Here is a 17,406-nt window from a genome sequence, read left to right on the forward strand (position 1 = left end):
AGTTACGTGATATTAGATTCTGCTTTCAGAAGTATGGCTTTTTCAATAAATAATTTGTTAAATAAAAGCATTTTTAAATTTAAAAAATTACAATTAATAAAAAAATGGTCAGTTTCTGAATTATTCGTTTATGAATTTGGAAGCTTGTATTAATCGTTACTAATATAAAATAATATCGAATAGTCGTCGAATCATTACTTTAAGAATTGCGGTGTAAAAGGCACAGATTTTTGAAATTGAAATATAATAAAACAAAAAAAAAAAAACATGTGTAATACTCTTTAATCTTTATTACTTTTCATCATCACTGTCTTATTAAAGTTTTTTTTTTTTAATTTCTAATACTTATAATATTATGAACAATCTTTTTAAAATCCACAAATGCAACTGGATATATCATTTAACATTTAATTGCATAGTAAGTTTGGTGCTTCTTACTTTCCCACATACATTATTGTCAAAAATTTGAAAATGAGATTGTAATGAATCTCGACATTTCAGTCGTTCCTCAGTTCGAAAAACATATTTTTGGAATTATAACTTTCTGTCTATGAGCGCGTTAACTTAAGTACGTTTTGAGTTAAACTGAAGAAATTGATGAACGATCTTTACACCAAATATATAGATGTCTATCAAATTTTGAACATATTCCATTCAGAGGTAGTCTCTCTGTCTGGGTATCTGAATGCACAATAACTTCAAATGGAAGAGAGCAAGATGGACAGACAATATTTGGTACTCAAATTTAAAATATAAATCGTCTAATCTAACCTAACAAATTTGAAGCCAAGTCCACCAAGGAGTTGGCTGTTGATCGGTCTGTATTTTCACAAGCTTCTAGATAGATAACTTAAACATGCAATGATTTAAATATATGTAATTTGATGTGTTATTTTGAGACTACAATTGTAATCCTGGGCCGAAATTTGGTTTTAATCAGTTGAAAAAAGTGTCCAGAATTCAGTTTACTGGTTCTTATGTACTGGGCACATCCCAGCGATAAATCGCTAAAAAAATTCGCCAAACTATCAGACTGTTTCGTAACTATTTTTCACCAGTGGCATGAGGTAAATGTACATTTATTAGAGAATATACAAGAAAATTTGAGGAAGATTATTCTTACTGTTTTCTTCTATCATGCAGAATGCAAAGTGAATTATATAATCAAATTCGTGGACCGTATTTGATGGATATTTCTCATATGAAGTAATACTATTATCTTTTTAGAAAAATTAAAAACTGTAGGAAACACTTTTGAAGCATAATAGTACCATGTTGAAAAAAAAAGTCATTCACTCCCTCTATACATTTACAGTCAAATTCTCTTCGTCTAAATTAAATACTATTTTTTTATTTTATGTTATTAGTTTCCTACATATCAAAGTAAGAACGAGGCAGTCAATGAAATCCACGCTCAAAATTAATTCGTGAACCACCTTCACAAATATCCAAACCGCATCATGATGTCACCGCGCAAAGTAAACTAACCGGCGGATCTGCAAATGAAGCGCTGACGATGGTAGGCGTAGTGTATAGTTCTCGGCGGTTGCCCGACCCTGACAAAGAACCCAAAAACCAAAAAGGAAAGAAACAAAATGAAATACCCATTGCCAACTACGCGAAAATGTGCGGCGAACCGAATTTCTCAGAGGCTAATTCCTCCTAGGGAAGGTTGCCAAGGTGAATCCAGGAGCCTTGATTACACACCTAAAGCTCTATTCTCATCAGATGAACACAGAAGCAAAAGCTAACTTATGCCTAAAATACATTAAGTGAATCGACGCTGTCTCGACTTTTGCTTCTTTCCGAATATTATCTCTGGCAATTGCTTTTATTGATTTACTAGTTCTCTTTTCCCAGAAAATATGAAGATAGAGATTAAATTAAAGACTTATATGAGTACATTTGTATCGAATTTCGGATATTTTGTTCCATATATGGTTTGCATATTATCTATATAAACGGTTATTTTCGACAAATGATTCAAATTTCAATGGTTCAGAAATGTTTTTATTGATCAATACAAAATTTGATAAATTTTGAGTGATCTTTCAAACATAATTGATAGTAGTTTCTATATGACTTATATATGTTATCATATTTTTTTTATAAATCCATAACCGATACTTTTTACAGATAATTCGGATAATCTTGTTTCAGAGTAAACAGGTAATAAAAAATAATATTTTATTTGTCCTTTTGGAAATAAACGACTATGGTTCCATTTTTGATTTATAGATACTGTCATATCCTATATAAACCTCACAATCGATTCTATAAATAATAACCGATGCTACATATAATCAATAAATATAAATCTGTATAAACGGTATTTTCTACAGATATTTCAGGTTCTGGTAGTTCAGAAATGTATATAAAGATCAATAAAAAATTTGATGAATTTTTAGTGATCTTTTAAAAATAAATGACAATAGTTTGATGTATAATTTATGTATGTTGTCATATTCTATATAGATCGATACTTTTTACAGGTAAAAAGTATTGAGCAATAAATCGATACTTTTTACAGGTAATTTGGATAATCGCATTTCAGAGTAAACAAGCAATAAATAAATTATGTTTTATTTGATCTTTTAAAAATATACGACTACAACTCCTTTATTTGATGTATGGGTATTATCATATTCTATATAAATCGCTTAATCGAAGCTGTCTGCAGGTAATTCTGGTAATCTCGAATCAAAAATCAGTAGAAAAAGTAGCGATGCAGTATTACATTTTATCAATATTTTTTAAATACATACGATTGTTGCCCCATAATGATTCATAGATCTTATCTTATGGTCATAAACCGCACAATAAATATTTCGATAATCGCTATTCAGAAATTTGGAGTAAAAAATATGGACATAAAATTATATTTTGCATGATCTTTTTTTTAAAAAATGACCATACTTCTTTTGTAATATTCATGAATTGTGTTATATTCTATATAACACGCATAATCGATCGTAATCCTCAGGTAATTCAAGTAATCATGAATCAGAAATCTCGAGTAAAAATACCGATGCAAAATTATAATTTGCGGAATTTTTTTTAAAAGAAACCATTTTTGTCCCACGTGAGATTCATGGACATTATCATATTTTAAATAAATCTCACAATCGATGTCTTCACGATTAATTCCAAGAAAAAATATTTAAAAAATTATATTTTGTAAGATCATTTAGATTGTTATTTTATATACGACTCAGAAATTTTGTCAAGTTTTATATAAATCGCATAATTCAGCTTTCCACAGATAGTAAAGATAACAGAAATTTTTTAAAATGTGGTGTCAAAAATTGAAATAAAGTTATATTTGGAATGATCTTTTAAATGTAAATGCCCGTGTACGATTGCTGCCAAGTTTTATATACCTGTCGCGGATTAAAACATTCTACTCTATGAGTGGACGACTTGGGATGATAGATAATTAAATATTTTATATAAATCGAGTAAGTGATGCTTTTAATCGATATTTTTTAAGAAAGCGATATGAAATTTGATGTGCTTTAAGTGATCTTTTAAACATAGAGAAAACTACAAAAAATTCATTAACCTTCACTTCCATGTTACTTGCTCTGTTTATAATAAAACATTAACAATATGAATTAATGAATTTCTTATAATCCATATTTTTAAGATGCATTATGCATTAGACTTTATATCTCAATCTTTCATAATATATTCCAATTAAGAAGTTCGAATTATCTGCTGGAAATTTCGATTATCCTTTCTGTAGGGAGTATAACGGCTTTACCCACTAAGTTAATCTCCTCCATGATTGACAATTTGATAGCTTAATACTCACGAGTCCAAAATCATCTAGACCAAGCTGCTTAACTTTTTCCATTTTCGATCTCAATTTTCTAATTAAGGTTCTCCCCCGTGGCATTCATGCGCGCAGAAAGTCGTTCGTGACCGCTAGGAGATAAATAAGTTTTGAAAAATGAGACAATGATGTTTGAATTAGCTATATACGAACAGAAAAATTAAATGAAGTTATTTGTAAAAGTGTAGTACATTATTTTAATTTCATTTATTTTCTGATATTTTTGTTTGCAAATATCTTAAAATGTGGTTGGTTCTGATCAAACGTGATTTTCCAAATCTAGCAAAGTCCACGAAAAAAAAAATGGTGAAAGGAAAATTATATATCGTTTTTTGTTTAAAGTGATCTCGGAGTACCTAAGGATATAACATTGACTTGCATTAACAATGTTGACAACATTGATACAACATTGTCTTCCAGATACATTTGGAAACGAGATTTTTTCCTGAAACATAGATCAGAGGAACAAATCGACATAGGTTGTTCTAGAACAACTATCAATGGGACTCATTTTTCAAAAATTGATAACTGATGATTCCACAAGGGGAAACTTGATGTGTATTCGTAAACAATTTCCAAATCTATTTGAGATGAGAATATGATGCTTTCCTGGAACGTGGTGTTAGAAGAACAAAAGTGCAAAGGTCATTCCAAAGCAATCTTCATATTTTTAATATCGCTCTTCATATCAATCTTCATATTTTTCAGTCTTCTTTCTTTATATCAATCTTTCATATATATCAATCTTCATATTTTTCAATCTTCTTTCTTTATATCAGTCTTTCATATATATCAATCTTCATATTTTTAAGCTCTCATATTTTTAAATATCGACAGCTGGCAACTCGATAACGAGAAACTTGTTGCCTGATCATAACAATGTTCAAGGCTTATTTGAAATGGGTGCGGATGCTTTCCTTGAACTTTGTATTAGAAGAACAAATCTACATAGGCTGAAATCTGCACAAAGAATTTTAAAGTAAACTAAATTGGTATCACTGTAAAAACATTTTTTTATTTCAAGACAGTGTAAAAATCATTTTTGTGCAAGAATATTTTCTGAAGTTATTACGAGAAAACATCAAAATCTAACTTATTTTTTAATTAATAAAAATTTTAATAAAATTTTTTATTAAGAAAGCTTTTGAAGGTGCACACTCTCATCCTCCAAAATATATCTGGGCAAAAATTGGTAGTTCTAGGTCAAATGATCTGACCTGTAGAACGCGAACGTACACACACACACATACATGCATAAGCATACACTCACAAACATATAAGCACACACACACACACACACACACACACACACGCACGCACGCACTACACACATACATAAACACATACACATACATAAGCACACACATACATACATAAGTACACACACACACACACACACACTACACACATACATAAACACATACACATACATAAGCACACACATACATACATAAGCACACACACATACACACACGCACACACATAAACACATACACATACATAAGCACACACATACATACATACGCACACACATACATACATAAGCACACACACACACTACACGCATACATAAGCACATACATACATAAGCACAGACATACATACATAAGCACACACACACACTACACGCATACATAAGCACACATACACACTTCACACACATACATACATAAGCACACACACACTACACGCATACATACATAGGTACACACACACTACACGCATAACTAAGCACACACACACGCACTACACACATACATACATATGCACGTACACACGTAAGCACACACACACACACTACACACATACATACATAAGCACATACACACGTAAGCACACACACACACACTACACACATACATACATAAGCACATACACACGTAAGCACACACACACACACACATACATGCATAAGCACATACACACGTAAGCACACACACACACAGTACACACATACATACATAAGCACATACACACGTAAGCACACACACACACACACATACATGCATAAGCACACACACTCAATACGCATAACACACGCATTCATCTTTATATCAGAGGTAGGCAACATTCATTGTCAAATAATCTGATACTGTCTCTGGGAAATAGGGATCCTTTTCCGTTTGTTTTGGCATAGTCTATTTCAGTTCAATTTTCATGTCACGTATTTTATCATTTTGAGTATATCATACAACTAAAGTTTACAATGTGTCGTCTTCATTGTTAGATACACCAAACGTCCCAAAGGACTTAAGATTGTGCTTTTCAGTTAATCTATAAAATCCTGTAAGACAGCACAGAATGGATAATACTTGGAAAATAAATTTTGTTAAACTTTCATTCGATAAATCATAAACAACGATTTTTTTTAAAAACAAGATATTTTGTTCTTTTTATTTCTATTATAAAAGAAGGTGAGATCGAAAAATAAAAAAATAAAATAAAATCATAGCCATCATATTTAAAAGTTGAGTCAATCATGCTTGTTGATAAGTAATTAAATAAAATTTATTTTGAGTACAAACTTAATCTTATCAAAAGGTAGTTTTAAGGAGTTCAGTGATTAGAGTTCAGTATCAAAGACTGTAAGATAAATCTTGTTTGTGTCAAAGTTTAAGTACCTAACTTTTAAAGAAATTTTGAAATTTATTCCAGTCCTTGTTTGGTAAGTTGCTTTGAGAAAAAAAGTATGGATTCTCTTTAGTCGTTACTTAGAAAATTTCCAAAATATTTATTTTAACTAAAGATTCTTTTAATCTTAATTAAAACTTTTATAAATTAAAGCAAAATAATATTGGCACTGATTATGATACTTTTCTTTTCATATCATTCCTCTTAGAACTTTCCGAATGGCATCGAGTATCCTTTATTTCCCATCATCCCTTTCCCATTTATCCTTTATTTTCCATGTTAAACTGCTATAAGTATTTTAACTTCTATTAAACTTGAATTATGCATTTTTCAATGAAACTTTATAAATATTTTGAATATAATTGGATTTCTATTTGCATACTATTTCTATTTCTATAGCGTAAAGTAATCTTTAAATCTTAATATGAATTTCAGTATCAATCTAGTTAAGTAATAAATTTAATATATTTGCATGAAAAGTTAATTAAAATTCATAGAAGCAATAAAAAATTTCAAGTTAATATATTAACTAAAATTAAATGAAATAATTGAAATCTTCATGAAAAGTTAATATATTAATTAAAATTAATTGAAATAATTAAAAATATTTTTAACGAAACATTATTTATAAATTTAATTAATTATCCGTAATTTAATAAACTGCAGTTATTTAAGGTAACTGATAGCTAATAAGATAAGTAAAAATAAATTAATTGAAATAAAATTTTTATATATGGCATAATCTTCAAATATAAAAAGAAAAAATATCATGTTTTCTTTTTAAGTTCCTTTCATTTTGTAGAAAAAGTATCATTATGGCTGCTAATATTACTAGAATCAAACGTCACAGTTAAAAAAGAAATTTCTTAGAATTTTCAAAAGAAACATTTAAGTGCAATTCTTTTTAAATACATTTTCGACTGAGGAAAAAATACATAAGAATTTATACCTGAAGAAATGGTGAAGTCAAACTCGATTTATTTTGCATAAAAACAATTTTCAAACTTTCAACTTTCTTGCGCTTTTCATATCTACATTATTTGATTATTTGAAATAGAAATTCATATACCTTGCAAAAAGATTATATTCTAATTAATTGATCTGTGTTAAAACTAAATAGAACTCTTTGAATAACGTACAAAGAAAATGTTCTAATAGAATTAATTTTTAAATTCTTATATTATTGTTCCAGTACCATGTAAAGTTAATTCTTCCTCATTTGTTCAATTATGTAAACCCAATCATGCATTTGAGATTCATATAAAAAGGACATTATTTTTGCTCTAATTTAATTCGTTTCTAAAGTGTTGTATTTAATTTCAATAATTTATAAACGAATTGCCAAATTTTTTTTATAAACAAATTTATTTATTTCCTTCATGCATTTAAACTTAATCATCCATCCTGCGCTATTTTCCTTATGAATGATATCAAGAGAGTTGATGAGTGTCATTACTTAGTTTCTAGAACCACAGTATTGAAGACTTGGAAACCATCCAAAGCTCTCTTTACTTTTGTTCTTGAAAAAAACGTCATAAAAACTTTACCTTCATCGCCCTTTTGCTTGTTTATAAAATCTAATCTAAAAATAGAACTTCTCTTAATCCATTCAAGTTAATATTCACACTCTGTAATTTTTTACAGACAAGGTAAAAAGTGCAAACTCTTTAAATACTAATTCCTGGAATATATAGCGCCAAAAAAAAAAAAGTGCAAACGATTTTTCTGTTCTTCTCTGATGACGCATCAGCCAGCGGTTGCAGTGAAAATTTTTGGCTGGAAGTGTTAATTACATTAGGCGCCTGAAGATGTTTAGATGCTTACTTTTTAGATACTTCCTTTGTGTGTGATTTTTTTTCTTGTATTTTGGCTTTCAAATTAAATCTGTTGTGCTTCCATTCCGGAGTGAGTGTTAATTTTTGTGCGGTGCTTTGCTTTGTAGTTGCTGGAGGCGGAATATTTGCTGAGGTGTCGTCTGCAGTTGGTGTCAAAGAACAAAGATTAGTGCATGGACCTTGATTGTTTAGTTATTCAAAGAAGGAAAAATATTTTAGTTTGTGGATACTTGGAAATACGGAACACGAGTAAGTTTTTTTTCTCTATTTTCTTTTCCTGATTTATTATTTCTATACATAATATATATTATTGTAACCTAACGATAAATTCACATTAATTACTAATGATATAGTATGTCAAATTAAAATATTCTAGATGTTTGAGGATTTTTTAGAGTAATTTATAGGCTATTTTGGTGTTCAATTACTTAATAATACATGTCAGTCACATCTCGTCTCATAAAAGGTTCCAAATTTAAAAAAAAAATTGAACATTGCAATGTGAATTTGAATTTTGTTTAATATTTTTCCAGTTTTAAATTTTGTAATCGCGATGAATTTATTACTTGAGATACAGGTATATAATGTAAAATTATTATTGTTTTTAAATAGTGGAAATTCTTTTTATCTGAACTAAAGAAAAAAAAAACTACTCTTTTTTTATTTTAACTTTACTTTCACCAAAGAAAACACATTTAGACATAAAATACAGTACAATTTTTTTTAAATATGGAAAATAACAATATGTAAATTCAAAAGAAAATATGCTTTATTTGCATTTACAATAATTTACAGAATTTAGAGAAATCATACAAATACAAAAATAATATAGAAATCAAAATCATTTACAGAATGTTTCCTAAAATTAATAACAATAAATTTTAAATGTTTCATAGCATATACAGTTTTTAATTAAATAAGTACAAAACTGTATATTGAAAAAAAAAATACTTTTTTACTGTAAAAATTAATCAAAATGAAAAAAAAATCTAGATAAAATATAGCATCATTTCTTATGTTATAAAACATTTTTTGATTTTGTAATTGGATTATAAGACCAAGGATTGGATTACCAAGCTCATAAAAATATAAGAATTTTTTTTACTACTCTTCGTACGAGAACATAAATTGTCAAAAAGTATAAAAAAGGTGGAATTTAAGAATTTTCAATCTGAAAATTTTTTTTAAAGATTTTTCACATTTTTATCATTTGTGTTTCAAAATTATTTTGATACTTTTTGTCAATTATTCAATAAGACTATGATTAATAATAGCTTATGTGACACAAGCCAAATATAACAAACCGGTTTTATTTTGGAAACCATTGTAATTCTACAAAAGATTTTGAAAACATTGCACCGCATCATATCTTGGGGGTGGGGGAAATGGTATTATTGAACCGTGCATTCCTAGAAGGTTTCATTATGAATTTTTTTATTAAATATTAAAGTATTAATAAATCAGAAATATTTTTAATCACTTTCTGATCTATTCTAAAAAGGAATGTTTCTATTTAGTTCCTGTAATACAGGGATGACAGGGTCAACCTCAGGAGCTGATAAAATGTGTAATTACAAGCACTTATTTTCAAGAACTCTAAGAACTCGCGGTGATCGTATTTCCTTTCTATCGGAAACATAATTTTTCTCATAAAATAAGCAACACTTCCGATATTAATAGAAGTTTCTCTCTCGTCGTTGTTTTTGTTTTGGGTGTAAAACTGCGAAGTAATAGCTGTTATTACGAGCTATTTTTAGTGTTAATAATTCTAGTTTGATTAAGATATTTTGCTGGCTCCTTTTGGATGCTTCAGTTTTATAGTGTAGAAGGAAAGGTCCTTATTCGTTGAATTTAAATTCGAAATACTGCTTAGGGGTTTTGGGTCATTAAAGCAATAATAAAGATGCTTATTTGAGGCGGAAAAAAATCCGATATATATATATATATATATATACACCAATGAATTAAAATTTCATTTCTGAAACCATGAAGTATATAATTATTAAAGAATTTTTATCTATTTCCTTTTGTTTACTATTTTTAACTTATTTATATATCTAATCACCTTGTAGATAGTTTTATTCTCCTGTCCTTTTGCATTCATCTATTTTTATTGATAATTTGGGAACAAAACAATAAAAATGAGTAAGGGTTTTTTTGTTTTAAATTTTCAATATCATAATTTGAAAATTATGAACTTCGTTTCCTATAAAGGGAAATATTTCTTAAATATAATAAAAAATTATGTGTAGTTGTAAACATGAATTTTTTACAAAATGTGAATATTTCTTGTTTTTTTTCGGCAATAATGTGTGTGTAAATAAGTAATATCATCAAAATTTAACAGAATGGATTATTTTCTATCAAAATACAGAAATCTCCTATTTTTCATAAGAATATTGATAAATAAGGATTGACACATCGCATTAATCATTACTTCTTGTTAGTAATTGCAGTTATTGCTATTATGCTCGAAGATGTGCCAGTATTGATGGGCTGTTATACTATTAATAATATCTTGGATATAATTGTCCTAGATTTGCTAACGAAATTTATAGTTGGAAATCTCATGCACATTGACAGATTGCTTAAAAATGACTACTTTGTACACTTTAGATGTAATACATATAGTTACATAAAAAGTTTTATTTCATTGGAATGGTTATGAAGGAGCAGATCTTGGCTCTTAGCATTTCTACAAATAGCAAAAATAATTTCCAATTATCCCATGTAGCGGGAATATAATTAATTCCTACATGGAATTACAATGTAATAATATTCTTATAGATTGAAAATTTCCTCATATGTCTTTTATTGAACCCTTTAACATAATCCAGTATAAAAAAAGTAAATAAATCGTGAATTTTAAAAATTTGTAACCAAATACTATCCATTACCTCACATGAAAAAGCAACTTTGCCTGAGTCAGCTGCAAGACGTGAAAATAGAAGCTAGCTTGATATTAAAAGAGCGTCACAGACATCACTGGGAAGCTATATATATTGATATTCAGCAAGTTAACCGTAAGTTCAGTATGCGAGGAGTCAAATGACATTTGCTCATCTTTTTCAGTGTTTCCTTTTCATATTAATATACTTGGACTTCATAATTAAAACACAAGAATTATACAAGTTTGCTAGTATGTTAACCTAAGTGTAAGTACATATGTGTAAACACAATATATATATATGTGTGTGGTTGTGTAGCAGTTTATATATAAACATATTTTTATATAAGCAAGTTTATTTTGATTTTATTTTATCAATTAACTCTCTTAAAACTTATTCTATGGAACTGTTTTAAAATCCTTCTAAACAAGTTGTTAATATTTCTTTCACTTTAAAAATATCCTCAAATTGTCTATACATTTATTTATTTATTTGGAAAAAAATAACTTAAAAAGTTTAGAAGAATTTGATATATATAGATTTAAAAATAATTATCATGCAGTCCTTAGAACATTAAGAGATATAAAATTGTCGAGATACTTTATCTTAAATAAATGTGATTTTGAAATAACTTCATCAACTTCATTCGCATTAAAGAACCTTTTAAAACTGTTCCTTTTGCTTTAGAAAATGAAACATGTTTTCTTCCACTACTTTCATTCATGGAGAACGGTATCTATACCACGTGAAAAATAGCTTCAAAGGGCGCTTTTTATCAAGAAAACAATGACACGGAAAGTTATATTGGTCTCTCAGTAAATTTGGACTTTGAAGACTTGAGAGATATAAGATTACAAAAATGTCAAGCATTTTACGCAGGCGACAGTTCATTGCCAAAGCTTTCTGATTGTGTAATTTTTTTTTCTTTTCCGCAGGCTGATAATGACATGGTGTCTATTTGCTTAATCTTCATATTGACCGATATAAGTCGTTGACTTCATAATTAAATCACGCGTCGTATAGTGTGAAGGTTTCCATTATAAGTATTTAATTGTACTTTTTTGTAAAATAACTTATTAACGACCTTGAAAAAATATTTATACCAAGAAAATTAAATCAAAGATCGTCTCCAATGGGACTTCAATGAAGAAGTGTTCTGCAAACGATATTAATTAGAGAGTAAAATACGTGTTTTAAAATATTTTGTATTTTTTATTAATCCAAATTTCTTTATGTCAAACAATCTTTTTTTTTCGCATTTTATCTATTGCATTTTGCATATATTTAACTAAGATATATATCTTTTTTTTAAAAAAAATTTCGGTTTAGGTGAACATTGACAACGATATTATTTCGATAAAAGTTTCTTAGGTCCTTGTTGTCATTTTGTGGTCAGAAAGTAAAGTAGCAATAATTCAGAAATACATGTTTAATTACTTATATACGATAAATATTATTTCTTTATGAGGCACTGGGAAAGATTTTTTTTCATATAGTTTTTATTAAAGATTATTTTAAAGAAAAATTGAAAACTGTTATATTTTTTATATCATTCTTTATTGGAAATTTTTAAAAAAATGAGTAACATGTCATGATTTACAGTAAAAAAGAAATAGATATATATTTCACATATGGGAGAGTGTTATATCTTTGATAGATTTTTCAATATTAATCTTTTATTGGCTTTGCATGTAAGTTCACAATTTTATTGCGAATGTTGATCTTAAATTTGTTTGGTTTTAAAAAGTCCTTTAAACTATAAAAATTTTCAATAAATGCTTTAAAAAAATTTCTAAAGAAATCTTACGTGGTTGTCAATAGTGCAATATAGTGCTATGACTAGCGGCGATTCCGATTAGACAGACTAGGCAGCTGCCTATAACGGCTAGATTCTAAACTGAGAAAGAGTCACAAGCAGTTCATTAAAAAAATGTAAGAAGCAATTAACTGATAATTAATGAATTTCAAAAAATTATATACAAATTCTATGAATTGTATAATATTGGTTATATATTCTATGTACAACTATTAGTGCCGGCGTCCTGGCATAGGGGTAGCTCGTCTTCCCCGTGATCTGGGCGTCCCGGGTTCGAGTCCCGGTTTGGGCATGGTTGTTCTTCTGTTGTTCTATGTGTGAATGTGCCCTCCTGTAAAAAGGGGTTGTGCAAGCGAATGAGTGATGCGTGAGTAGCAAAGTCGTACTCTTGGCCCTAGATGGCGCTGCTATAAAAAAAATAAGAGACGTTCCCCCTCAGGCTTAAATCGCTGTCTTCGTAACAGCAGGCTTGTCAATGGCAAGTGCCATAAGAAACAACAAAACAAACAAACAACTATTAGTTATATATTCTATGAATTATATAACTCTTTCATTACTTTTACTTATTTATTAAAGTATTTAAAATAATAATACTGTAAATACAAAGAACTGCTGTATAATCGAATGTATATAATAATATATCCCATATAGCGAGTATCTGCTTATAAATAAAATTGTATATAAACATGATTGTTGCGCAACCACGAGTATAAAAAATAAATAATCTGAAAGTAAATAATTTAAATAAATAATTAGCATGGTGATTATATTAATTAGTAGAGGGAAAGATTACAGGTACTAGAGGCCGATTTAGCCGAAAAAGGCTTAAATTCGCCTCTAATTGTAGCCCTAATCTGAGAATATTGGCTCTAAGATCTGGACTTATGAAAATAAACATTAATGAAATGAAATAATGACTTTAAACATAAATAAGATAATGACTTTTATTCACTTAAAATAATAGTTATTATATATATAAGTTATTTTGAGCAAATCTCAAATCTTTATGTGTGAAAACAAGTTATTTACAAGAGTTAAAAGTTTTTTAAAGATTTATTCTTTTTTAAATATATTCATTATTCTACTGTTGAATGCATAAATACAATCTTTACTGAACAATCTAATTTGAAAAAAAAAAATCATTCACTTCGTTCATAATTCATCTTTTGCTAAGTTTTTTTTCATGATAAAGTAGCACTTTTTTTAGATCATTTTCTATGTTTTTATTTGTTTATTTCTTTTGCGGACATCATTAGATTTCAATGCCTTTAAGGCTATCAGACCTATCTATGGTAACCTTTGATTTAAATTTTTGTCTTTCTTTATTTGTTCTTATTCTTCGTTGAGACTAAAGAAGAGGTCACACATTTTTAAGGAAAATATCTAAGGACATCGATGGTATATTTAGGATGACAAGAGATTTGGACATAATCTGTACTGACGAACCTACAATGGATGAATCATAGATGAAATCTGAATGAATCATTGGCTTGTCGATTTATAGAGAGGGCTCATTATCAATAAAAATAATATTTTAATTAAAAGAAACAAAACCTGTAATATAGTACCTTTCCATGACATTATTTGGATCTTAGATTTAACAAACCAATTTAGACACAACATGTATAACAGATTTATCCCTATTACTTGATGCAAACAACGAGTTGCTCAATACTTGTTTGTAATAAGTTCTCAATAAGCTAAATGCGCCCCTGTCAAATGGCTGAATGTCTTATTCTTGTATAAATGAATGATCATTATAATCATAGCTTTTTTTTGCCCTAGTTAAAAATATAGATGTGTTGAATTTCATGTTTGTTAAGCAGAATGGGTGAAGGTTTTTCCAAGGTTTCTTACTATTCAATTTTTTTGCATTAATGTTTCTAAATTCATAAAATTCAAAAAAACTTTATATATTGAATTCGTGAATTTATTAAATAAGATAATTTTATTTTAATTAGTGAAAAAAAAATTGAGAAATATAGAATAGTCTGCGAAATATCATCGGAAGAACACAAAAGTTATTTAATATTGGAAACGGTTTTTTTTTAAAAAACTTTTTATAAAAGCTCCATAGAATTTTGTTGGAAGGTTAATTTCATGAGATGAATCAATTCAGCAAGAAAGCAAAAAATGATAGCAGAAATGAAAAATTTTCCGAGATTGAAATTAATCAACCATGTTTATTTAACTCGCTTAATCAGATTGTTGATTAGGATAAATCTGTCACATCGAATCATTTCTATCTATATTGATTTTGTGAAAATGCGATAGTAAGTAAAAAAAAAGTTACAGAGGTTTCACACTTTTTTTATTATTGATTGAGCAGTATATTTGCTTTAAATTTCAAGCATATTGATTGTATTTTTCTAAGAAATTTTAAGAATTTCCGAAAATTTGTAGTTTGTTTACTTGGTTTGCCTTTATAGATACTACTAGTTAGTAGTAAAGAAGAATTCTAAGTTTGATGGAAAATTTGGTTGGTTTATTTATTACTTGGGGGTTGGCATCATCTTTACCCTGAATGTTATATTTTGGTTCATAAAGTTCAAAGTTAAATGCAATCATTACCAAAATGTAATATTTTGAGTTATAATTAAATTGCTTTTTGTCTGGAAAAAATTTTATATTTTATATAAATTGAGTTACATATGAAAGGAATGAATAAAAAATAAAATGAAGGCAAAAACAGAAAAAAAGGGCTGGTTCAAAATTTTGACTTTATTTTTTCAGACTCACTTTTAAATGAAATTGGCTTATATGAATGAAAAAGTTTTATACTAAGGACAAACTTTTTTTGCTTCAAGATCCTATAAAATAATCAATAAAAATCACATAATTTGGGATTTAAATGATACAACTAATGTATTAATTTTTTAAATATAATAGGGTGTGTGTGTGTGTTTAAAGGTTAATAATTTGGAGGATACAAGAATTATTCATCCTTAATTTATTGTCATATTATAGAGCAGATTTTTTATATTTTAATGATTTTTTTTTATTTCTTAATTTATACTTAATTATCGATAATAGTAAAGAATCTTGAAATCAAATAGCAAACCAGTTAAAGTCATTAGCATGAAATCAATACTTAATTTTTTTAAAACTACATTAGTGCTGCATGAGCTTTCAGAACACAAAAATAAACAGAATTTCACACAATTAGAGCACCAGAAAAGAATGAAAACTCAATTACAGATTTTTATCGTTACTAGCAAGAAATATCATTGCTTAAAAAAGCGAAGAACAGTCCAAATTTCATGTAAAAATATACGTCGTCTTATTTTTTAAAAAAACTACTGAATGCATAAATTATTAATTTATCCAGGTTGATTGTTTAGGTTTTCTGGCGTAAGAACCATCCTCCACCACACAATTAAGTAATTAGAATGCAAAAATTATTATTAATTATCATAAATTACTACTGATATCAGTGAAACCAATAACAAAATCTAAATGTGAAACTACATCATTGCTTCTTTACTAATTTTACTTATAGTGGGTCATGTTTGCATTATCATCACTTCAGAATTTCTAATAGAAAAAAGAAGAAGCATCATGATTCATACTTGTTCCATGATCGAAAGCTGTAGAGCCTGATACACAAAAGGAATTGAGCAACACATAAGGGGGGGGGGGATAATATGAATGCTCAGTAGTGAATAGACTTAGCTGAAAGGTATAAAGTATAGACTCGAAGCAAATATGGGTGAATGACCTTAATGTAAAGATCGTGTAAACTGGAATTATGGGATAGGAGACAATTTGGTCTAAGCGCGTCAAGGCAAATTCGAAATATTGCGCATATATGCAGTAAAACTATTAATCTCTGTCATTGAAATAATGCAACAAAAACTGTCATTGTGTTAGTTTTCGGTTGCATCAGTTCCCTAAACTACGCAGAAGATAAGAGATCTCCGTCAGCTGTTAATAAATGACATAATATTTTGCCATTGTAAGGCTTAAAAAGGAAGTTATCTTTTTCGCTTCTGAAATTTGAAGGTTAAAAACGATATGGCTAGACAGTTAATTTTTTTTCGTTGAAATATCTTTATTATAACTATTTTATTGTTTCATTTTGGCATTAAATCAAGAATTTTAATTTATCTCTTAGTATGCTAAATTTCTAATTATAGGTACTATTTATATTTCATTTTGAATTGTTCATTCATTATGAAATAGGAAAAAATTTATTACAATGAAAAAATGATGATAAAATGCTAATCATGAAACTCAATATCCGCAAACTGTGTTTAAGCTGGTTTCTAAAGTATTTTATCGTTACCTCTTCCTGTTTATGTTTTGTCACAAATACAGAGTTAGAAAATATGCTATTGGTGAAATCGTTATCACAAGCAAAACTTAGAATCATATTGCATTTGCGTAATATTTATTCTTACA

The 17,406-nt window shown here is 28.2% G+C and overlaps 1 protein-coding gene across 2 annotated transcripts in view; it reads left to right on the forward strand.

Moving 5' to 3' along the window:
- LOC129972847 (endonuclease/exonuclease/phosphatase family domain-containing protein 1-like) overlaps positions 1 to 17,406 on the forward strand; it is a 124,058-nt gene that overhangs the window by 51,035 nt on the left and 55,617 nt on the right. Inside the window, exon 2 of one of the 2 annotated variants that reach the window (XM_056087140.1) lies at positions 8,409 to 8,550. The gene's annotated coding sequence lies outside the window, so the exon portion shown is untranslated. Of the gene's footprint in view, positions 1 to 8,347; positions 8,551 to 17,406 lie in introns of those variants that run through there. The other variant, XM_056087141.1, reaches the window with a different exon arrangement.

Source organism: Argiope bruennichi, chromosome 6 (genome assembly GCF_947563725.1).
Source record: "Argiope bruennichi chromosome 6, qqArgBrue1.1, whole genome shotgun sequence".
NCBI lineage: Eukaryota > Metazoa > Arthropoda > Arachnida > Araneae > Araneidae > Argiope > Argiope bruennichi.